Source organism: Neoarius graeffei, chromosome 4 (assembly GCF_027579695.1).
Source record: "Neoarius graeffei isolate fNeoGra1 chromosome 4, fNeoGra1.pri, whole genome shotgun sequence".
Classification (NCBI taxonomy): Eukaryota; Metazoa; Chordata; class Actinopteri; order Siluriformes; family Ariidae; genus Neoarius; species Neoarius graeffei.
The window spans coordinates 101,502,611-101,526,516 of record NC_083572.1 but is presented as its reverse complement, the minus strand read 5'-3'; the positions used below and the strand labels follow the sequence as shown (position 1 = coordinate 101,526,516).

The window sequence follows — 23,906 nt, the reverse complement described above, 5'->3', positions numbered from 1 at the left end:
TCTCCTTCTGTTTAATACTTGTATTTAAAATTTTGAGCATATAACTTTCCCCCCTCCCCCCCAACATACTGTATAGTGTTTCTATATTTTATATTTTTATTTTCTAATCTGTTGACTGAGAGAGCCCTGCACAAAAATTCCAATTTGTCTGAACTGTTGGTTTATGCACAAATGGCAAATAAAAAAAACCTTGACCAGGCCATCACAGGGCTGACATATAGAGACAAACAACCATTCATGGTCAATTTAGAGCCATCAATTAGCCTAACCTGCATGCCTTTGGGGGAAACCGGAGCACCTGGAGGAAACCCATGCGGACATGGGGAGAGCATGCAAACTCTACACAGAAAGGCCCTCATCAACTGCTGGGCTCAAACCCAGGACCTTCTTGCTGTGAGGCAACAGTGCTAACCTGGCCCGCCGACAGGGGGGGACAAACGGGTATGTTGTCCCGGGCCCAGGAATAGGGAGGGCCCAGAACTGGGCTCTCATGAAGTTGCGATTATTTCATTTCAAAATGTGTTGATTTGGGGGAGAAATGTGCTATACAGGGCTGTGAAATTTCCGCGGATTCTGTCGCAAAAAATATCATCTTCACAAAACATCTATTTTTGCATTAAAAATCATGGGGGGGGGGGGGGGGGGTCTAGTCGGTTTTAATCGCCTTGCACGAGACCGGCGGCTCAATACAGCCGGACTCGCGGAGTTTTATGCCAGCTGAGCGTGGAACACGTCTTGACTGCGACTCAGGAGCAGTGTTGCCAAATTGGGCAGTTTCAAGTGCATTTTGGTGGGTTTTGAACATATTTTGGGCTGGAAAACGTCAGCAGTATCTGGCAACACTGCTCAGGAGTGCATGACAGAGCTAAAAATAGCTATTGCGTGACCTGGCACCACGTATGTGAATTTTGTACTTACAGGGTGTAAGATCAGACATAGTTAAGATGCCATCAAAAAGGAAAGCTAAGGAGGTGTTTGAGAGAGATGCAAAGAGGGCTAGAAAAGAACACACAGACAGACTGAAGGAAAAGATGAAAAAGAACAAGTTTGCAAAACTGAAAGAGATGGTGTTAAAGAAAAGAAAATTAAAAGACTTTCATTAGATGCTGTTTGACAGACTATGAACATTTTGTAAATAGCTTTAATAGAGGAATGCAAATACTATAGAACTAATATCTAATAGCCTTACTGAAAGATGAATTGAAAGAAATAGCTGGGAGTGATGCAAAGAGGAATAGAAGGAGCCAGAAGTAAAAGAAGATATGTAAAGAATATATTAGATAAGAAACATTAGTTTTTTTAAACTTTTGCTCTGTAGACAAGAGACATTGTGACAGATTCTTGGAAAAAGCCAGGACATAATACAAGAATTAAGTGTAATTTGGAAGACAACAGGTATCTCTCACTTAAATATTGAGCATGATTTTTCACAAAGTCATTTTGAAAGGCCCATCAAAGTTTTCTTTTATTAACATTTCTTTAAATTGTTATTTACACATTTTTTTTACTTTTATTTTGATTAAGAGATAAAATACATAGGCACTTATTAGATATTTCAAGGTATTTTACATGGATCTTTCATTTTAAAAGAGAAAACTGTTGATTGGTATTTTATATGGCAAAATGAAGACCAAGACTAGTCAAGTATTTACTTGTTGAGATCAATTTTTTACTTGCAGGAAATGCTCAGAATACACCATATAACACATAAAATGGCTTGGTGTCTGGGGCCTGCAGGGCCCCAGACCCCCAGCTTATGTGCCCCCCAGACCCCCCACTTTTCCTCAGATTTCTTATTTACAATTTCACAGCCCTGGCTATATTTGCATTCAATAAATGATTTCTAGATCTTTTGCCTTTATTGTCTTTGAAAAAGGCATCAAGAACCCCCTACCACCCCTAATGCAAAAATGGTTTGGTCTGAGTCTTTGATTAAGGGGAAAAAAACGACATTGTTTGATCATAGCGCTTCGACAATCAGCGTGCGTGCCATTTGCCAACATGCACAAGTCAGGAGCACAGAAAAGAAAAGAGAAAAAGAGAGGAAGAAACCAAGAGACTCAGGGGCTTACTGCATAAATATTTAAAAAAAAATTCGGATGATGCAGCAGGTACTAGCAAAGGCAGTGGGACAGCTGAGCCAGGTAAGACACAGCCAACTTTTTCCAGCCCCGTAAAGTAACCCCAACCAAGGCACGCGCGGCACGCAATTCATGTTACAAACGAGGGGAGAGCAAGTCACACTGAACACCATATCAAACGGGCATTGAATCATTTCATAACCACAACAGCTTAATAACATTGTGTTTCATATATCTGATTGAAGCTAAAATGAAATGGTTGTTGACCGGTTGAATAGTTTTTGAGTACCTGTCATTTAAGGGTTGGAGTGAGTAGAGACTGGGATAAGAGAGGTGGGTGTGTGTGTGGGCTGGCCGGGGGGGGGGGGGGGGGGGGGGTTGTTAGGGGGGGCCCATTCAGAGCATTTTGTCCTGGGCCCAGCCAAAGCTGTCAGCGGCCCTGGTGCTAACCACTACACCACCTTGCCACCCCGTTGGAGTTTTATTTTTGTTTATTTTGTTGTACTTTATCAGCTCATTTGTATGGTTGAATTGTTTTGTTTTCCCTGGCTGGTTGCTGATTGTTGGTATTTCAACAGAATATTACACATAGGGTTATTCTCTCACTTGTTCAGTTGGTACCAGAACTTTCTTGTCTGGAAGTTCAGCACTTGTTGTACCTGACACTTGTACATCACTCTGGATAAGAGCGTCTGCTAAATGCTGAATTAAGTCTCTCATAATTTCATCTCTACATATCCTTGCCTAAGGGCGGCATGGTGGTGTAGTGGTTAGCGCTGTCGCCTCACAGCAAGAAGGTCCGGGTTCGAGCCCCATGGCCAGCGAGGGCTTTTCTGTGCAGAGTTTGCATGTTGTCCGCATGGGTTTCCTCCAGGTGCTCCGGTTTCCCCCACAGTTCAAAGACATGCAGGTTAGGTTAACTGGTGACTCTAAATTGACCGTAGGTGTGAGTGTGAATGGTTGTCTGTGTCTATGTGTCAGCCCTGTGATGACCTGGCGACTTGTCCAGGGTGTACCCCGCCTTTCGCCCGTAGTCAGCTGGGATAGGCTCCAGCTTGCCTGTGACCCTGTAGAACAGGATAAAGCGGCTAGAGATAATGAGATGAGATGAGACTTTAACAAATGGCTTCGGCCTTTTGCTCATTAGCAGCACCATTTAGCGGCGGTTGTTAAAAAAGCACCACATACTCTGAGCTGAACAGCTTTAAGAAACTTGCCTTGACATACTGGATCAGATTGCAGGGTAGTGCTGACAATCCAGCTGTGACAGTGCTCAATGATTGTTGGGAGTATTGTAAAGAATATAAGGGGTTTGGATGGAATATTAAACAGGCTGTAAGACTATGTGGGCTAAACAGCTTGGGGTTTAGTGCTGCAATGGCTATTAGTAGTGTCCCTCCATGGATCCTCCCTACACCTGATGTCAGTATTGCACTTCTTACAGAAAAGAAAGAACACCCAAATGATCACACTTTTGCAGTATATTGCAAAAACTATCTGTCTTCTTCCTTCCAGGAACATCTGCAAATATTTACTGATGGCTCTAAAAACATTCAGGATGGCCAATGTAGTATAGGACTTTACATACCAGAACTGAATAAGACTTATGGATATAAATTGAGTAGCTTTTTATCAATCTACACTATTGAACTAACTGGAATAATTACTGCCTTAAGATGGATCGAGGAAGTCAAACCCCTCAAATCAGTCATATGTACCGACTCATTATCTGTATTACAAAGCTTTTCCTCAGATAACTCAGCTAAAGATGATTTAATCATTGAGATGAAACACCTTCTAGCTCATTTGAGAAACCTTGGACTTGCTGTCAGCTTCTGCTGGGTCCCAGCTCACATTGGCCTTAAGGGCAATGAGATAGCAGATAAAACTGCTAAGAAAGCTTCAGATCGTGTGTGCACTGATATTTATATTCCTTTAGGAAGAGGGGAAGCTAAATCCATTATAAAAACAGAGATCATGAAGAGATGGCAAGAAGAATGGGAGACAGGAACAAAGGGTAGACAATACTTCAATGTACAGCGTCAGGTTGGGGGTAAAAGAATTACATATATAGGACTTGGCAGAAGAGAAGAAGTGACATACACAAGATTAAGGATGGGACACACTGGTCTCAATGCCACATTACATGTATTAGGGAAAACTGATGAGCTCTGTGTAGAGTGCCAAGTAAAGGAAGATGTGGAGCATGTTCTTTTCCACTGTAGGAAGTACAATGTCCAGAGAGAAACATGGACAGAAAAAGAGGGTGAAGATGGAGACATTAATACCATTCTTAAGGAAGAAGGTATACAAGTAGGAAGAATTAAAGCCCTTATGTCATACCTTAATGATACAAAGCTCATAGAAAGAATTTAGGAATTTATTTATTTTTATATATTTTTTTCCTCGCCCAAATGGATTTGACATGATCATTTCACACACTCCTGTGCAGTAGGTGGCGGTATACAAGTACATTGTGATCTGCCATTACTCAAAAGAAGATGATGAGCTGAACAGGTCTCTGGTGAAATACACACTGTCTCCCGGTAGGGGGCAGTAATGCTTTCAAAAACTAAACTACTAAGTTCAAGAAGAAGAGTTGCAATTTTGCAGAATAGACTCGTAAGCTTGCTTTCTTTTCTTTCTTTACAGAATCATAAACGCATAATTAAGTCTAGTCAAGGTAAAAAAAAAAAAAAGATTGTTTTTATGTCTGTATCTGAGATGGTTAACTACATTCAGCTTTCAAGCCAGCTTTAAGCAACGTTATCCTAATGCTTCCTTAGCTGAGCTAGTGGTTGACTTCCAAATACCTTTATACTTATTGTCTAAGTGCACTACATAGGGTATGATTTAGTAGTATATGTGTTGTATGTAGTGTATTATTTAGCCAATAGCACTCCATTTTGTATCCAGTTACAGTCCATTAACTGACTATTAGCACTATTAGTTAAACTATAGTTAATTTCTTTTAAATTCTAATATATTTGAGTTTTGCCTGATAGGTTCAGTGGATTGCTAGCAGTTATTAGCAAAATTATTGTAGGGGTTGTTTTACAATCAGGGTACAAATTTTGTGTCACAGGGGTCCAAAATTCAAATTGATTCAAACTGGTTCTTGTACCAGTTTTTAAGTGAAGGACAAGTTAAAGAACAGATTTCAGGTAATTTTTTGACATATGTGTATGGTAGTTTTGTGTAATCTGCTATAAGATGGGAGAAACAAATGAAGTGATTCTCGGAGAGGACTTTTTTTTTTTTTTTGGACAATTCAGAATCCACTACTTCCATAGTGCTTTTAAATATAAGGCTGTAAGCTTTGTGTTAGTTGTCTCTAATATTTATGTCCCAATATCTTGACCACATTTTAGGATGAAAATAATCATATAGCTGACTCCCAACCTTTTTCTTCAGGTTAGATAAAAGTGCCACGCTCCGACTGATGATTCAAGTGTTTTATTACAATGAGCAAACGCTGAAACCACTGTGAAAACTGAAAGAAATACATGGTGGCAAATACACATCAGTAAAACCATCATGAAATGTTTCACTTAATACCCATAATATTAATGCCTTCAGGAAATATGACACAAATATGTCAATAAACATACCGTGTACGCCTTCAACCCGAAGGTTAGGAGTGGCTAGCAGTTTTTGTCTCCATATTGCACAGTCTCTCATACATCATCATATCGCTCAGCACACTGAACATGTGAAGAAACGAAACTCACGTTTCTCTCCATAGCATCACATGACCAAATGACGTGCTCACATGACATGATTAATTGAACAATTTTCAGATTAAGTATGCAAATAAGTATGAGCAAAAACAAACATTGAATATTAAATATGAAACAAATAATACACAAAAATACTAATATTACAGCGTTAGCTACACTGCCACCAAAATTACAAAGGTTTATGTTCACCATATTTAGACAAAATGTGAATCTCATCTCATCTCATTATCTCTAGCTGCTTTATCCTTCTACAGGGTCGCAGGCAAGCTGGAGCCTATCCCAGCTGACTACGGGCGAAAGGCAGGGTACACCCTGGACAAGTCGCCAGGTCATCACAGGGCTGACACATAGACACAGACAACCATTCACACTCACATTCACACCTACGGTCAATTTAGAGTCACCAGTTAAACTAACCTGCATGTCTTTGAACTGTGGGGGAAACCGGAGCACCCGGAGGAAACCCACGCGGACACGGGGAGAACATGCAAACTCCGCACAGAAAGGCCCTCGCCGGCCACGGGGCTCGAACCCGGACCTTCTTGCTGTGAGGCGACAGCACTAACCACTACACCACCGTGCCGCCCAAAATGTGAATAAAACTTGTAATTTTATATCAACTTCAAACCCAACTTTTACACTCAATTTTTATCAGTAGTATGTTAAAGTAGTTAACTGAATTGTGCCATTTTATTTCAATGTTATTCTATTTTGAATTATGTTCAACAAACACCACTAATTTGTGAACTGGGCGCCCAAGATATGAAGGTTGTGTTAAGCGTTTACCTTGTGGTCCTAAATTTCTCTGATCTACTTGAATTTTGACCTTTTGGACAAGACCATCATCATCTTCGTTTGCTTCAACAACCTTAGCTAGTGGCCACTCATTTCTAGGAGTATTCTCATCCTTAAGAATCACTGCATCTCCAACCTGTACATTCCTTCTTGTCACATGCCACTGCTGTCTAAGGCTGATGTTGGTCAAGTATTCTCGTCGCCACCTGCTCCAGAATTGTTCAGAGAGATACTGTACTCTGCACCACCTTTTTCTGGCATATAAATCTTCTTGAACAAATTTTCCAGGAGGTGGAAGGGGCATAGTAGGCTTCAAAGTTAGTAAATGATTGGGTGTCAAGGGTTCAACACTTTTGGGATCACAGATTGTGTTTGTTGTGAGCGGGCGACTGTTCACTATGGACATGGCCTCGCAGAAGAATGTTCTTAATGAGGAGTCATCCAGTCTTCCTTTAGCTTGAGCAAGGACAGAACTCATCACGCTCCTGATTGTCCGTATCTGACGTTCCCAAATGCCTCCCATATGACTGGCCTCAGGAATATTCATAAGGAAGTCACATTCATACATACATACATCTCATCGTTCATTAACACACTGAACTCAGGGACCGCACATCTCACTTTACATCGTTCATTAACACACTGAACTCAGGGACCGCACATCTCACTTTACATTGTTCATTAACACACTGAACTCAGGGACCGCACATCTCACTTTACCTCGCTCATTTGCACTATTCCGCACTACCTCACCTTAACAGCTGCTAGTTTGTTTATACTGCTTATTTCATGTTTACCTGCTATACCTCAAGTGCCCTTGACTGTTTGGTTATTTGTACCAATTTATATATGTGTGTGTGTATGTATATATATATATATATATATATATATATATATATATATATATATATATAATCTCCTTCTCACCCCCGGCGGGGGGGTGGTATCCATGTCATCCTCAAGCTCAGGTCCTCTACCAGAGGCCTGGGAGTTTGAGGGTTCTGCGCAGTATCTTCGATGTTCCTAGGACTGCGCTCTTCTGGACTGAGGCTTCAGATGTTGTTCCTGGGATTTTCTGGAGCCACTCTCCCAGTTTGGGGGTTACTGCCCCAAGTGCCCCCACTACCACGGGGACCACGCAACCCTTGACCTTCCACATCCGTTCCAGCTGCTCTTTCAACCCTTGATACTTCTCAAGTTTCTCATGTTCCTTCTTCCTGATGTTGGCGTCAGCTGGGATCGCCACATCTATCACCACCACCCTCTTCTGCTCTTTGTCCACCACCACTATGTCCGGTTGGTTAGCCAGGATCTGTTTGTCAGTCTGGAAACTGAAGTCCCACAGAACCTTGGCCCTGTTGTTCTCAGCCACCTTCTGTGGTATGGCCCATTGGGACTTGGGTACTTCTATTCCATACTGGTTGCAGATGTTCCTGTATACTATCCCAGCCACTTGGTTGTGCCTCTCCATGTACGCTGATCCAGCTAGCATCTTACACCCTGCTACTATGTGCTGGACTGTTTCAGGGGCTTCTTTGCACAGTCTGCATCTTGGGTCTGATCTACTCTGGTAGATCCTGGCCTCTATGGCTCTTGTGCTTATGGCCTGTTGTTCTTGTGCTGCCATGATTAGTGCCTCTGTGCTGTTTGTCAGTCCTGCATTATCCAGCCACTGGTAGGATTTCTTGATATCAGCCACTTCCTCTAACTGACGGTGGTACATGCCATGTAGGGGTTTGTCCCTCCAGGTTGTCTGTTCCTCCTCCTCCTCTGCTCTCTCATCAGGGTTCTGCTGCCTGAGACATTCACTTAGCAGTTCATCCTTTGGGGCCATCTTTCTGATGTATTCTCGGATTTTCGATGTTTCATCCTGGACCGTGGTCTTGATGCTCACTAGCCCTTGGCCTCCCTCTTTCTGCTTAGTGTATAGTCTCAGGGTGCTGGACTTGGGGTGGAACCCTCCATGCATGGTGAGGAGCTTTCTAGTCTTGATATCTGTGGCTTCTATCTCCTCCTTTGGCCAGTTTATGATACCAGCGGGGTATCTGATGACTGGTAGTGCGTACATGTTGATGGCTCGGACCTTGTTCTTACCATTCAGCTGACTTTTCAGGACCTGCCTTACTCTCTGGAGGTATTTGGCTGTGGTTGACTTCCTTGTGGCCTCTTCATGGTTTCCATTAGCCTGTGGGATGCCAAGGTACTTGTAGCTGTCTTGGATATCACCTATGTTGCCCTCTGGTAGGCCAATCCCCTCAGTCCGGATCATCTTGCCTCTCTTTGAGACCATCCGGCCACACTTGTCCAATCCGAATGACATCCCTATGTCATCGCTGTAGATCTGGGTGGTGTGGATCAGCGAGTCTATTTCTCGCTCATTCCTGGCATACAGCTTGATGTCATCCATGTAGAGCAGGTGGCTGATTGTTGCCCCACTACGGAATCGGTACCTGTAGCCGCTCTTCGTGATGATCCGACTGAGGGGGTTCAGGCCTATGCAGAACAGCAGTGGTGATAGCGCATCTCCTTGGTATATGCTGCACTTGATGTTGACTTGGGCAATGGGTTTTGAGTTGGCATCTAGGGTTGTCTTCCACATTTCCATTGAGTTCTGGATGAAGGTCCTTAGGTTCCTGTTGATCTTATACAGTTCCAGACATTCCAGTATCCATGTGTGTGGCATTGAGTCGTAGGCTTTCTTGTAGTCAATCCAGGCAGTGCACAGGTTGGTCTGTCTCTTCTGACAGTCTCGGGCGACTGTTCTATCGACCAGTAGCTGGTGCTTGGCTCCTCTGGTGTTACTGCCAATTCCTTTCTGTGCCTCGCTCATGTATTGAGCCACATGCTTACTCATTTTTGCCGCAATGATGCCTGACAGGGCCTTCCATGTTGTGCAGAGACAGGTAATTGGCCGGTAGTTGGATGGGATGGGTCCCTTCTGGGGGTCCTTCATGATTAGGACTGTCCTGCCTTGGGTTAGCCATTCTGGGTGGGTCCCATCCCTCAGCAGCTGGTTCATCTGTGCTGCTAGTCGTTCATGGAGTGCAGTTAGCTTCTTCAGCCAGTACGTATGGATCATATCGGGGCCTGGTGCTGTCCAGCTCTTCATCTTTTGATCTTAGGTCCACTAACCATTGGGCATCGGTGTTGTGTGATGCCTTTCTTTCCCATATTTTTCCACCTCAGCTCTTGGTGGGTCTGACTGGTTGTTGTTCCCCTGCCACTGAGAGTACAGCTGGTTCAGTGGAGAACAGCTTGTTTATTCTCCTGGCCTCTCCCTCCTTGGTGTATCTCTTCAACCGGGTGGCCGGAGCTGTTAGTCGCTGTTTGGCAGTTTCGAGTGCCTCTGGTATGGAGAGTGAGTTGTATTTCCTGGGTGCCCCTTTATTCACCATGTTCCCTTTCTGTAGTTCAGCTAGCTGGCTAACTTCCCTCCGTGCTGCCTTTATCTTGGCCTCTAATCATCTCTTCCATGGTGGATACTGTTTGTTATGTCCCGAGCCCACCTTGTGTCCAAGCATCTCCATGATTACTGTTGCTGTACTGTGTATCAGCTTGTTGGTCTCAGTGATGGTTCTTGTGGAGATTGTCTTCAGAGCAGCATTCACATCTACTAGTAGATCTTCTGAAGGTACTTGGCAACTCAGCTTCGGTATTCGTCGGGGGCTCCAGGTTTCCAGTTGGGTCACGATCTTCCTTCTCAGGTCAGCAGCTCTTGTGTTGAGGCTGTTAGCTGTTGGGGCTTGGTACCCAATCTCTGGTTGTGGGGATGATGATGATGATGATATCTCCCCGCTGACCTGTCTTCCTGGCTCCCCCTTGCCGTAGCATCGTTGTTGTATTTCATTAATCTCTAGTTGTGATAGTAGATTTCGATTACGGATGTTGGAACACTGGGCTAATAGCTGTTTCTTTGTTAGCCTTGATTGTGGGTTTCAAAGTATCCACTGGTCCCACATTCGCTGCATGTATCCCCTCTCTCTGGGATTGCTTGTATAGTAGCATTCCAGCAAATCCGTATTTTCTGTCCTCGTCCATCGATGTCTTGTTCCAGTAGCCCATTTCTCATCAGTTTGCCCTGGTTCCCTAGCAACTGACGCAGACCTTGTTGACCCGGGCGACGTCTGAGCCGGTATGACTCTATCAGTTATGTCTTCACTCATTCCTGAGGTAGGCTGATATATCATGAGGGGTCTTGCCTAAGGACCCTTACTGGATGATGTTTTGCCCTGACCGGGATTCGAACCCCGATCTCCCGCGTCATAGTCAGTGAGCATTACCACTGTACTACCACTGTACTATGGTGTGCAAAAATATCGATACGGCGATATATCGTGATACTTTGTCTTCTGATTCAATATCGATACTCAAAATTTGAATATTGATATTTTTTCAAATAATAAATCATGTTTCAGACGGGTTGTAAATCCAGTACAACTTCCGCACCTCCGCTCCGCGAGGTGTCGCTGTGCCGCTCCCTCACTGCAAGGCACTCTTCGTCTTCTCTTTTTTCCCCGGCGGTTGCAGTGAGGAAAAAAAACAAGCAAGCATGGCTGTTAACGTAAACCTAGAGACGCCGCCGAACTTTAAGGCAGATGTTTGGAGGCACTTTGCAGGCTTTCGTCTAAACGGGGGAACAGGGGCGCTGTGCCCTCTTACTCTCGGCCTGCGCCCCCTTACCGACTCCATGAAAACATCCCAGCAACACTACGTGACAATGTGTCTGATCATCAAATACGTTATAATTGCTCCAAAAATATTCCAATCATAGTAGATACACCGCCAGACGGTGCAAAAACAATCCGAATTGGCGTTTTCCAGACTGAGGCGCCATATTGTTTAGTTGTTTACTTGTCGCGGCTGCTCTCGCGAGATTTGACATGGGTTACATACACGGTCAGCTGACTTGTAGAGCGAGATTTTTCGAGACTGAATGACCTTTCACCCACCGGCGTGGGAGCTTTTGACAGAAGTAGTTCGCGAGTTGTTTTTGTTGACACTTGGTCATTTAAAGATGTCATCCCGCGGCACGAAGCAGAAGAAAGCCAAAGACTGTCCGGGGCAGAAGAAGATTAAAAAAAAAAAAGTGTGTTTCCGGTAACCCGACCGATTGAGAATTTCCGCGTCGAAATTGCCGACCGTAAAGTTTTTATTACAAATTTCCCTCGATATTTTAGTGTAAGCGGCATTAGTTTGTCATAATTTTTTTGTTTCAACGCATTCAAGTTGTGAAAGAAACGATAAAAAGTAAAATGTTTCGCCACTTCTATCAGCCCTCCTCCATAAACTGAGCTGAGCCGCCATTTTGAATCCTCATTCAAGGCTGTAATGCAAATTGCTTCCTTTTCAGTATACAAGTGCACTTCCATGGCAGGGAAAAACACTACATTTTGCCGCCTATGTAGTCCCCTATTTATACAAATAGGAGTCATTCAGGATTCAGCCATGTTTTTGCTCGACCCAAGTTCTACAGTAGGCTAGGCCGTCTGCTTTTAATGGAAGTAGCCTAGCCTAGGACGTTATTTTCACGTTATTTCTTGATAAGGTGTTTTCACGTTATTACATGAAAATATCATGAAATATCGCTTCCGTAGATCATAACTCGAACTCTCGCGATATTTTTTTTTATTCGTTTAAAGATTTAAAACACTTATTATGATGTGTGGTATAAAGGATTCTGTGCCAAAATACTATTTTGTAAGATGTTTACTTGTGTTAATTTTTTCGAACAAAATTAAAAAAAAGAAAAAAAAACCTCTCCTACCTACCGACCTTTATTTTAGTATTTCATGTTACCGGAAACACACTTTTTTTTTTTGGCCTTACTCCTTTCTTTTTCAATGTTGACAGACAATTTGTTACAATTTCCCTCTCAGATAGCCTCAGAATGTCCCATTGGAGCATTTTTCAAAGGCTTTGCACGGCGGGGGGGGACAACCGGCACCATCCCCCCCCCCCCCCCCCCCCCCCGCTTCGCTCCCTCGCCATGGTGAGCGCCCTCATACTAAATTTTTCTAGAAAAAACCCTGACTTTGGATTCCAAAGGAAAGGAGAAAAAAACAGTGAGCCGGTGTTCTGTAAAGTTATCCTACCTCTTGGATTTGTCCTACCAAGCCTACTGCGCATGCGCGAAATCCAGGAGGATAGGAAAATTCAACAGTAGTTTTGTCCTACCGATCAGCTGGGCTGATAGAAAATCGGTGAGTATTCACGCATTTGCCGATTTTTATGTTTTGTGCGTATTGGTCGAGTCTTTGGCCGAGTCAAATAATTTGTAATGCCTTGTTTTGAATAATAAACCGGTCTGTATGAGAACTTGCTAATTCATGTGTTCTGCGCATGCGCAGTAGGCTTCGCGCATGCGCAGTAGGAGACTAAGATGCACACTGCACTTTTCAATGTGTTTCAGAACACATTCAGAACATTTTTTTTACATATGTATACCACTAAATGTACCTACATTTAGTGGTATACACATGTAAAAAATTTGTTTTCAGCATTTGATAAAACTGAAAATAGTCTTCTATGAATTTTGGAATAATTCTTTTACTGTATGTAGTAATGGAAACGGTGATCTAGTATGTGGCAATGGTTTACCTACATTTAGTGGTATTCACACATGTAAAAAGAAAATTTCCAGCATTCGATAAACTAGTTAAACATTGCTGAACAGTCTTAAAATAGTGTTCTATGAATATTTGAAATATTTCTTCTGCAAATAGTAAAGAAGAAAGTTGATTTGCTCCCATCACTATGTAGGCTGTTGTGTGGTACAATAGCTAGCTATTATCTAGTGTGATATTTACCTGTATTTGAATTTAAAATTGTGGTCCAACCATTAAAATTATTTTATATATATAGACCATATTATGTCTTGAATACTCAGTTATTTTTCATTTATAACCTTGCAAAATGGGCTCAGAAAGCACCTCAGAGCACTGTATTTTCAAAAGTTTTCTGGGGGTGATCCCCCAGACCCCCCTTGCGGGAGGGGGTATCCCCCAGACCCCCCTTGTGGGAGGGGGATACCCCCTCCCGCACCCTCCCCGCACTCCGCGCACCTTGGGCTATAAGCCCAAGGCGCTGCTTCGCGCCTTGCCGGCATTGCCGGCTCGTTCGGCTGCTGCGCACCCTCAGCCTCCGGCTTCAGTAAGTTTTTTCAGTCAAAATGACTTCTGTCTGCTAACACCCATGGTGTTTAGTCTATGTCTAGTTCCTATCTAGAGTCTTTATACTGTTTATATTGTTTGTTTTTTTCAATTATTCTATTTTTATTTATTGCATTGCCAGTTTGCACCGTGGGTCAGAGAGGACTGATATTTCATCTGTGCTGTATGTCGAGCATGTATAGCATATTTGACAATAAAGTTGACTTGACTTGACATTCCTTTCTCGCTAGATAGGTTGAAATCCTTTCCTCATCCAGTTCCATTAAGCACTTTCCCAACTCATTCTTTGCTCCTATGAAATTCATACCTTGGTCAGATCGAATTTGTCTGACTGTTCCTCTTATTGCTATGAAGCATCTCAATGCATTCAGAAATGCATCAGTTGTGAGATCTTCCAGCATCTCAATATGGATGGCCCTGGAGCTTAGGCACGTTAACAACAGCCCATACCTTTTGTATTCTTTTCTACCTTGTTTTGTGTAGAAGGGGCCAAAACAGTCAATGCCTGTGCATGAGAATGGAGGAGATGGCTCAATTCGATCAATAGGCAAGTCAGCCATGCGCTGTTCTTGAGTTCGGCCATGCACCCTTCAACATGTAACGCAACTCTTGATGTACTTGGCCACAACTTTACTGGCACCCATTACCCAATATCTATTGGCTCTGAGTTCATTCAGTGTTTGTCCTCGACCTTGGTGCTGTGTTCTTTTATGGCAGTGGTCAAGTATCAGTTGTGTAACAATGCCTTCTTTTGGGAGTATCACGGGATGTTTGAACTCCAGAGAAGCTGACGACCTTCTCAACCTGCCACCAACCCTAAGCACTCCATCCTCAAGAAATGGGTCCAGTTTATACTAGGGCTGTAACGATATGCGTATCGAAATCGAAATCGCGATACACAGAGCCACGATCCGTATCGCGATACAAGAAGGCAGAATCGCGGTACACCCTTTCAAACTTCTCCTCAGCCCAAAAACAGAGGCGCTTCCAAACTTCAATTTATGAATACTTTACTTTTTATTTAAATTACATTTTAAACTTACTTAAATTAATTTTTTTTAATATCTATTAGTAAGTCGTTTTTTCGCCGACCTGCGACAATCTTCTGCGAGTCACGCAACGTCCACACTCGCCACTGGCAGAGCATTCATTTCTTTTAAGCGGTCGCCATTCTGGTTGCGACGCAGGGAGCGAATCTGTAAACAAGCAGCTCATTGGCTGGCTAGGTGTGCCACAAGCCAATCACAATCACTTGACCGGAAAGGCATGCAGTGTTGCCAGATTGGGCAGGTTTAGGTGCTTTTTGGCTGGTTTTGAGCATATTTTGGGGTGGAAAACGTTAGCAATATCTGGCAACACTGAAGGCATGTCTGCTTGGGCGGAAGCCTTCTGCGGCAGTTACATTTTGACACGCGAGCAATGTTTCACCATAAAAATTCCGTAATTTCCATCTGTTTTCCGCGATCACAGAAAATCATTGGCCCTATGAGAGTGAGACAGTGAGAGAGCCACCCCCCCCCCAAAAAAAAAATCTTAACGGATTTACACAATTTGGACAAATGACTTTTTCAGAACCGAAAAAAACAGAGCTTCCGGCTCAACAGTATTATTTTGAGAAATAAAACAATCTTTGGATATACATTTGTTCATTTTTGCATACATATTACTCATTCTCTGCAGTGGTCTGAATTATTTTTTATTAAATAGTTAATGTAAGTAAGTAAATGTTAATACTATAAGTCAAATTTACTACTTTAAAAAAACATTTTTAAAAAAATCGTGGGCGTATCGAATCGTGGGTCAAAAATCACGATACGAATCGAATCGTGAGTTGGGTGTATCGTTACAGCCCTAGTTCATACATCTTATGAGTTTTCCTGGTGATGTTTGGCTAAGCCATTTAAGCTCTTCCCCAAATGCTTCTCTTTGGGCTGCCTTGATCAGCACGAAAGCAGCTTTCTTTCGCTCCTCTACAGTAATGGGCCCAGAGCTGTCCCTGCGAGCCAGCCTCTGAATGTGTGCAATGACACTGAGGCATGTAACCCAGTCAGAAAATCTTGACAACCGATTCAGGAGGTCATATTCTTTCACAACATCAGTTTTCAGGACTTTGACCTCTGGGTCGCCTATAAGTAGCTCTGAGGATGTTTGGTTGGTTACAATTTCCTGTTCCCATAAGAACTTGGGTCCTTTGAACCAATTTGATGCCATCAGATCTGCCACCTTAAGCCCTCTAGAGGCATGATCTGCCGGATTCTGACTTGTTTCAGTGTAAAACCATTGATTAGGGTCAGTAGCATCTCTGATTTTCTGGATTCGATTCGCTATGAAAACGTCGGGCTTCGTTCTTGATGTATCCCAGTACCACCTTTGAATCAGTCCACAAGTACTCCTGATCTATATTTAGCTCAAGCTCCTTCCTGAGAATCTTGCTTACAGCTGCAGAGACTGTGGCTGCAGTGAGCTCAAGACGTGGAATACTGACAATCCTCGTGGGTGCTACCCTAGCTTTCGCCATTATTAATGTGCAATGTACTTGTTCATCAGTTATGATCCTGATATAAGAGCACTGCCCATAGCCATAATTACTGGCATCTGAGAAATGATGCAGCTCAATTTTTTGGATCGTGCCAAGATCGTTGGGAACAAAGCACCGTGGTATTTGAATAGATTGAAGATTGTTCAGGTCTTGGAGCCATGTCTCCCACTTTGGCCTTAGTTCTGGCGGGATGGGCTCATCCCATCCTACACCTCGTTTGCAGATTTCTTGCAACACTCCTTTCCCAGTCAAGATATAGGGGGCAATAAATCCTAGTGGATCATATATGCTAGCGACTGTGGATAAGATGCCTTGTCGAGTGGCTGCTCTTTCCTGTTGGACCACATTAAATGAGAAGACATCCATCTCTATGTTCCACTTCACACCTAGCACACTCTGAACTGGAAGCTCTCTATAGTTTAGGTCCACATCTGTCACTGCACCAGCACGCTCACTCTCTGGAATTGTCTCCAAGACAGCTCTGTTATTAGACACAAACTCGTGCAGACGCAGTTGTCCCTTACTACAGACTTCTCTTGCTTCATGGACTAGTCGTTTGGCTCTTTCAACAGAATCCAGACTGACAAGTCCATCATCCACATAAAAATTTCTCCGGATGAAACTTGCTGCTAGGGGGTACTCATTCTCATACTTAGTGGCGAGGTATTTCATGCCGTAATTGGCGCATCCTGGTGATGACGCTGCTCCAAATATGTGCACTCTCATGTGGTATTCTTTGGGCTCACTCTTGGTATTCCCATTCTCCCACCAGAGAAACCTCATGAAATCCCGATCGTCTGGAGTAACATGGAAACGGTGGAACATTTTCTCAACGTCACAGTTGATTGCAATGGGATACTGGCGAAATCTGCACAGCACTCCAGTCAATGTATTTATTCTTTTAAGTTCGTTTCTTAAGACACGTATTTTTAAGTATGTTACCTCGCTTGTTGACAGTTTCGGCGAACACTTCCGCCTTCTTCAAAACAGTCACCAGATGTCGAGTGGTGACGTGCCTTATCAGCTGATTTTACTCTATGGAGGCGTGAACGTCCCGCCCAATTTGACAGGTAGTCCACGCCTCCTGCTGTCAGGTCGCTGCCCCAGGACTGCGCTCCAGGTATGTGACAGCGCGTACGCTCCCTCATCCCGGTTCATGGTCCTCTGCGCCCGCTTACGTATCTCCACTGCCTCCAAAATCCAACGCTGATATCTATTCTCTTCAGCGCGAATGACTCTGGCCTCTTCCCAATTCATAATATGATTTTGTCGTTTGCAGTGGTCTGAAATGGCTGATTTTAAGTTTTCTTGGCTTGCTTTTTCTTTTTCGGATCTTGTGAGTCTTTTTGTTGTTTCTTTTTCACATTCTAATTGGTGTTCTTTCCTGCGAGTGTGGAAGCATCTGCCCGTTTCACCAATATAGACTTTATTGCATGACCGGCAAGGAATTTCATATATGATATTGCATTTATTGTCCAGTTGTATTTTATCTTTGGGGTGAACTAGCAGCTGTCGGAGGTTCTTGTATGGTTTGACCGGGGTGTTGATGTGGTATTTCCTCATGGATCGTTGGATGCGTTCTGTAACTCCTTTTATGTATGGTAATGTGACAAAGCCCCGGTTTGTTTTTTCTGTGTTTTTTCTTGTCTGTTTGTTTCTTTCCTTTTTTTGTGTCTGTGATTTTCCTTTTCGAATTGCCCACGGTGGATATTGGCAGTTTTTTAATGCCTGTTGGATGTGTTGTTCCTCCTCCTGTCTGTCTTTCTCCTCCGTGATGTTCTGTGTTCGGTCGTATAGTGTTCTGATTACTGACATTTTGTGTGCGATGGGATGTTCAGATGTCCAGAGAAGATATTGGTCGGTATGTGTAGGTTTTCTGTATGTTGTAATTCTGATGTTCCCTTCTTCTGTGTGGTGTATTTTTAGGTCCAGAAATGCTATTGTCTTGTCCGTTTCCTCTTCGTGTGTGAATTTGATGTTGCCTGTCTTGTCTATGGAGTTTAGATGATCCGTGAGTTGTTGTGTGTGGCCTGTTTTGGTTATTTCAAGAATGTCATCAACGTATCTTTTCCAGAAGATAGGTTTGCAGTCATCCGGTGCTGTTTCTATGGCTCGGGTTTCCAGATCCTCCATAAAAAAGTTGCATAGAGTGGCAGATAGCGGGTCCCCCATTGCAAATCCCTCTTTTTGTCTATAGATTGTACCTCTGTATTGGAAATATGTGGACGTGGAAATGAAATGTAATAGTTTTGTTATGTCCTGTGCTGTAAGTTTTGTACGTTTTTTCAGGGTTCTGTCTGCTTTTAACCGGTTTTCTACTATGTTAAGAGTGTTTCTTACAACCTTTCCAAGACACTGGCAGACATAATTAAACCACTCCTCGGACTCACGGAATACCACTGCAAAAACTCAAAACAACTGGTGAAAGAACTAAAGGAAATCAAGATAAAAAAGGATGAAATCTTTGTATCACATGACGTCATATCCCTCTTTACAAAAACACCGGTCACAAACACTCTTAACATAGTAGAAAACCGGTTAAAAGCAGACAGAACGGAAAATCACAGACACAAAAAGACACAAAAAAAGGAAAGAAACAAACAGACAAGAAAAAACACAGAAAAAACAAACCGGGGCTTTGTCACATTACCATACATAAAAGGAGTTACAGAACGCATCCAACGATCCATGAGGAAATACCACATCAACACCCCGGTCAAACCATACAAGAACCTCCGACAGCTGCTAGTTCACCCCAAAGATAAAATACAACTGGACAATAAATGCAATATCATATATGAAATTCCTTGCCGGTCATGCAATAAAGTCTATATTGGTGAAACGGGCAGATGCTTCCACACTCGCAGGAAAGAACACCAATTAGAATGTGAAAAAGAAACAACAAAAAGACTCACAAGATCCGAAAAAGAAAAAGCAAGCCAAGAAAACTTAAAATCAGCCATTTCAGACCACTGCAAACGACAAAATCATATTATGAATTGGGAAGAGGCCAGAGTCATTCGCGCTGAAGAGAATAGATATCAGCGTTGGATTTTGGAGGCAGTGGAGATACGTAAGCGGGCGCAGAGGACCATGAACCGGGATGAGGGAGCGTACGCGCTGTCACATACCTGGAGCGCAGTCCTGGGGCAGCGACCTGACAGCAGGAGGCGTGGACTACCTGTCAAATTGGGCGGGACGTTCATGCCTCCATAGAGTAAAATCAGATGATAAGGCACGTCACCACTCGACATCTGGTGACTGTTTTGAAGAAGGCGGAAGTGTTCGCCGAAACTGTCAACAAGCGAGGTAACATACTTAAAAATACGTGTCTTAAGAAACGAACTTAAAAGAATAGTTATAATTATCAGACATAATGAATTTTCACTATATAAGTCAATGTATTTGTTAAATCAGGCCTTGTGAGTAGGTGGTCATTCAACGAGGTGCCTTCGTATTTGGCGGAACAATCGAAAACAAACCTTATCTTTTCAGGCTTTCTTGGGTGATACACCCCATGGTGTGGGATGTACCATGTGTTTCCGTCCCTTGGTGTTGCACATACTTCCTCTGCATTACCATCATTGAAAACATAGTCCTCCTTGTATTTGGGATTTTTCTCCATCTTCCCCTTTAGATGTTTCACCCTGACTGTGGCTAGATGTTTGTTGTTAGGCAGCTGGGGGCGCTCTCTAAATGGAAGTAGCATCGCCAAATGTCCATTTTCATTATGATGAATTTTCTCATTTAGAATTTGCAAGAAATGGATATCTTCTTGAGAAATTGTCCTGTCTGTAGGGTCTGTATCCGGAAAGTCTGCCTCTAATGCCTTAATTGCACATGCAGGTGTAATAGGTGGAATTTCTTTCACAGAGATGCGATAACAGAATCCTGCCTTTGGCGTTTTGGCACCAACTATGCTCCACCCCAAGTCCGTTTTTACTGCGTATGGCTCATGCTCATTTCCTGATATTACCTCTTTTGGTTTTAGAGCTCTTGTGCAGTCGTAACCTATCAGGAGTCCAGCCGGACAGTCAAGCAAGTCTGGCATCTCTTCAGCTATGCTAAGCAAGTGTGCCCATCCTTTGGCCATTTCCCGAGTTGGAATACTGGTCTTCTCCAACGGGATGTATTCTCTAGTGTATGTTGGTGGTAGCTCAATGCATTCTTCTGAACCGTATCCTCTCACCTTTAACCCAGTGGCTCTGTGACAATTCACTATTGACCTGTCAGTCATTGTTGACAACTTGAGCTTGACTGGTTCGATGTGGGCTTGAAGTTTTTCACACACATCTTGATTAATGAATGTATTGCTACTTTGTGTATCCAACAGCGCATACACCAAGATCTCAGGGCTGTTCTTGACAGCACTAGTGAGCCACACAGGGACAATCGTTGAGGTGCTGTCTGCGTTATCCATGTTCACACTGCACAAGGTAGTAGAGGAATTGTCTTTCTGTTGACTTGCTTCAGACTTTTCTTCTTGAGCACGTTCGTCATGAAGCGGAGTTGGATGGCTCTTTCTACAAATATTACAAGTAGCCCTTTTCCAACAATCCTTTGCAACATGACCAACTCTCAGGCAAGCAAAGCACATATTGTTGTTCTTGACGAATGTTTTCTTTTCATCAAGGGGAAAAGCAGCAAATTGTTCACATTTGTAAATGAAGTGATTTTGCTGACAGCATATGCATTTTATTGGTTTCTTTGGTTGAGCAGCAGATGGATTAACTGCAGAGCCTGCTGATTCACCTGAATTCTTAGAAGCTTGACTTTTCCCTTGAGCAACCTTTGTTGATGTCACTAGAGTTCTGGCTTTGATGTGTTTTGTGTCTGTACTTGTTTTCTCCTCTGTATGTTTCAGAGCGTAAAGAGAGGAAACAGGATTGCATGCGATGCGGGCCTCCTCTGCTATAAAGTCTGAGAATTCTTCAAAACTTGGATATGGCTTGTTGTCATCCAATGTCTTGGTGATATGCCGATTCCATCGAGCTGTTGCCCAGTCAGGAAGTTTTTGAAGCAATTTTTGATTCTCCTCACAATCATCCAACACTTTCAGACCTTGTACGTGAGGCATGGCATTTTTACATGAGACCAGGAAGTCACTGAACTCTCTTAATTTTAGTGGGTCTTTTGGTCCTATCCTGGGCCAGCTACTAAGTTTACCTCGAAAGGCTCTTTGCACTATGAAAGGATGGCCATAGCGCTTGTTCAGGGCATCCCAAGCCTGTGTATATGCTTCTTCATCGCTTCTGTAAAACGTTCCGTCCAACACAGTGCATCCCCACTTATGTATTTTCTCAGATAAAACAGTCTATGTGCTGGGTCTCTGCAGCTCGTTTCGTTAAGTGCTTTAAAGCTGGTGCGCCATTCAGTGAATTTTAGCGGATCACCAGTAAACAAGGATGGCTCGGGTGCAGGAAGTCTGGTCACCATCAGAGATTCTTTAAAGGCTTGCACTAGTGATGCTTCATTCAATTTTTGCTCCGATTGTCTTTCTGAACGAGGAGGGACTAATACGCCATGGGGAATCTGAGCATGTGGAGCTTTGGTATGCTGAGTTTGGGGCTGACTTGGAGGCAGAGTTATTTCTTTATTTTCTCCTATTTCAGCATTAAGTTTTATTTCCTCCTCGGCATACACATCATATTCAGCCTGCATAGCTTCCAGATCCCTTTGGTTTTCCAGCGTTCTTAATTTGTCTTGCTGGGCAAGCACCTCTTTTCTTTGTGCAGCTATTTCACTTTCTCTGTTAATTTCAGCCCGTTTTGATGCCAAGCGTGCTGCTACTTCAGCTTTCTTTATTGACACCTGACTACCTGGTAGACTATCCACACCTGCCCTTGATACAGTGGACCCATAAATTGATCTAGCATCTTCCCTCTGAAGTAATTGTAAGAGCGATTCCTTAACTGCAGCAGCATCAGACTCTTTGCCCACTTCTGAGCGACGCATATTTAGCAGTGTAATTACTCCTTTAGTTACAGAGGTACAGCTATCCATTCTCCTTCTTATGTCTTGAGAAGGCGTAGTCATTGCACGTAAGCTCTCATATTCTTGCTTTAAGTGCGACTCATATTCTTCCAAAGAAGTCACCATACTGTCTAGTTGTATCTCGTCACATTCTTCTTTAAGTTTGCTCCTAATGTACTGAATCTCAGCTTTGAAGTTTACATACATTAACATAAACTTTCTTTCCTTTTTTACACTCTCTTGCTTTACATAGTCAAAGCACTTTTCTGTTGGTATTCATTCTCTTTCTGAGCGCCTCAATTGTTCAGGTTGAAAATCTGGTTCCTGGCTCTCTACACTATGTGCTTGCAGAATTTTATCAATTTCAGCTATGCGTTCTTTCATTTGTTCTGTTAATGTTGCATCTGTTACAGTCTCTAACTTAGTTTGTAATTCTCTTTGTTCTTCTTCAAGAGCCTGAATTACTCCCTCAAGTACAAGAGTATCTCCCTTGCTTTGATCCATTTTCTTAACTACTTTAGGCCATTATTAAAAAATTTTCTGTTTCCGGTCCACCGGCCGGGTGAGTGCCGTTTGTGCGGGTGAAATTTTTTTTTTAATGCCGGTTTTTCGACATTTTTGGGGGGTTCGTAAATCTAAACTCGAACTTGACATTTACGCATTCCCAGGGCTTTCCACTAAGGCTCATACTAGCCAGCCATGACAAATAAGTAGCCAGCCGGGGGGGGGAGTAAACACAAAAACTCCTGTGCACGCAGTTCCCAGGATTAAATGTATTTTCCACAGACCATTTATTTATTCACTTTACTCAAATACAAATTAAAATGGCAGTAAATCTTCTTTCTTTTCTTGCGTATTGCATCATGAGGTGTTCCTGGCTTGTAAATCTCTTATTTTCGGTGCATGACACATTCACGCAGCTGAGCATGCTATGAATTAACAACGACAACGATCTGCAGTGGGGCTACACAATTAAACGCTCAGCGACCATTTCTCCATTTGTGTATGAAAATACACTCCAACGACTCAGTTTGGTTTCATTTACAACCAACGGTGTCTTTTGATGCCAGCACGTAATTGAACGAGAGAAGACTGGTTTACCGGAGACAAAATAAGTGTTATCTCTGCTTCTGTTCCCTCCGACGGCCCCGACACACTACTGCCTCCGCCGAGTGCGCGCGCACACACCGCATGTCGGGGCCACGGATGAGTTACTCTCCCCTGATCAACAAAGTCGGCGGGGAATTTGTGGTTATTATTGGTACAAACACCACGAATCACAACTTAAATGAGTGCGGTTCAGTTTGACATTATTGTCAGTCCGTTAGATAAACATTTAATTTTATTAAAATCGAAAATTAATATTTAGAGCCTGTGGGCTACAAAAATAGTCATTAAAGTAGCCGGCTGGACTTATTTGTGTGGCCGCAGCCGGCGCTTGTGGAAAGCCCTGTCGAATCAGCTCTGCGCATGCGGCACAAAAAAATGGCAGCCACCATGAAGGAAGGAGATCCGGAGTTTTCAAACATTTGCTTAAGTGTGAAATCGCAAAATGGTATTCTAGCGAACAACAAAATAGTAAAGATTCAGAAAAACAAATCCATAGCTG

At 43.0% G+C, this 23,906-nt stretch overlaps 1 protein-coding gene across 1 annotated transcript in view; it reads left to right on the top strand.

Moving 5' to 3' along the window:
* The first annotated feature begins 4,647 nt into the window (after positions 1-4,647).
* Positions 4,648-23,906, top strand: part of LOC132885407 (zinc finger protein 850-like) — a 39,042-nt gene continuing 19,783 nt past the window's right edge. The window contains exon 1 of the mRNA XM_060920059.1: positions 4,648-4,703. The gene's annotated coding sequence lies outside the window, so the exon portion shown is untranslated. The remainder of the gene's footprint in view (positions 4,704-23,906) is intronic.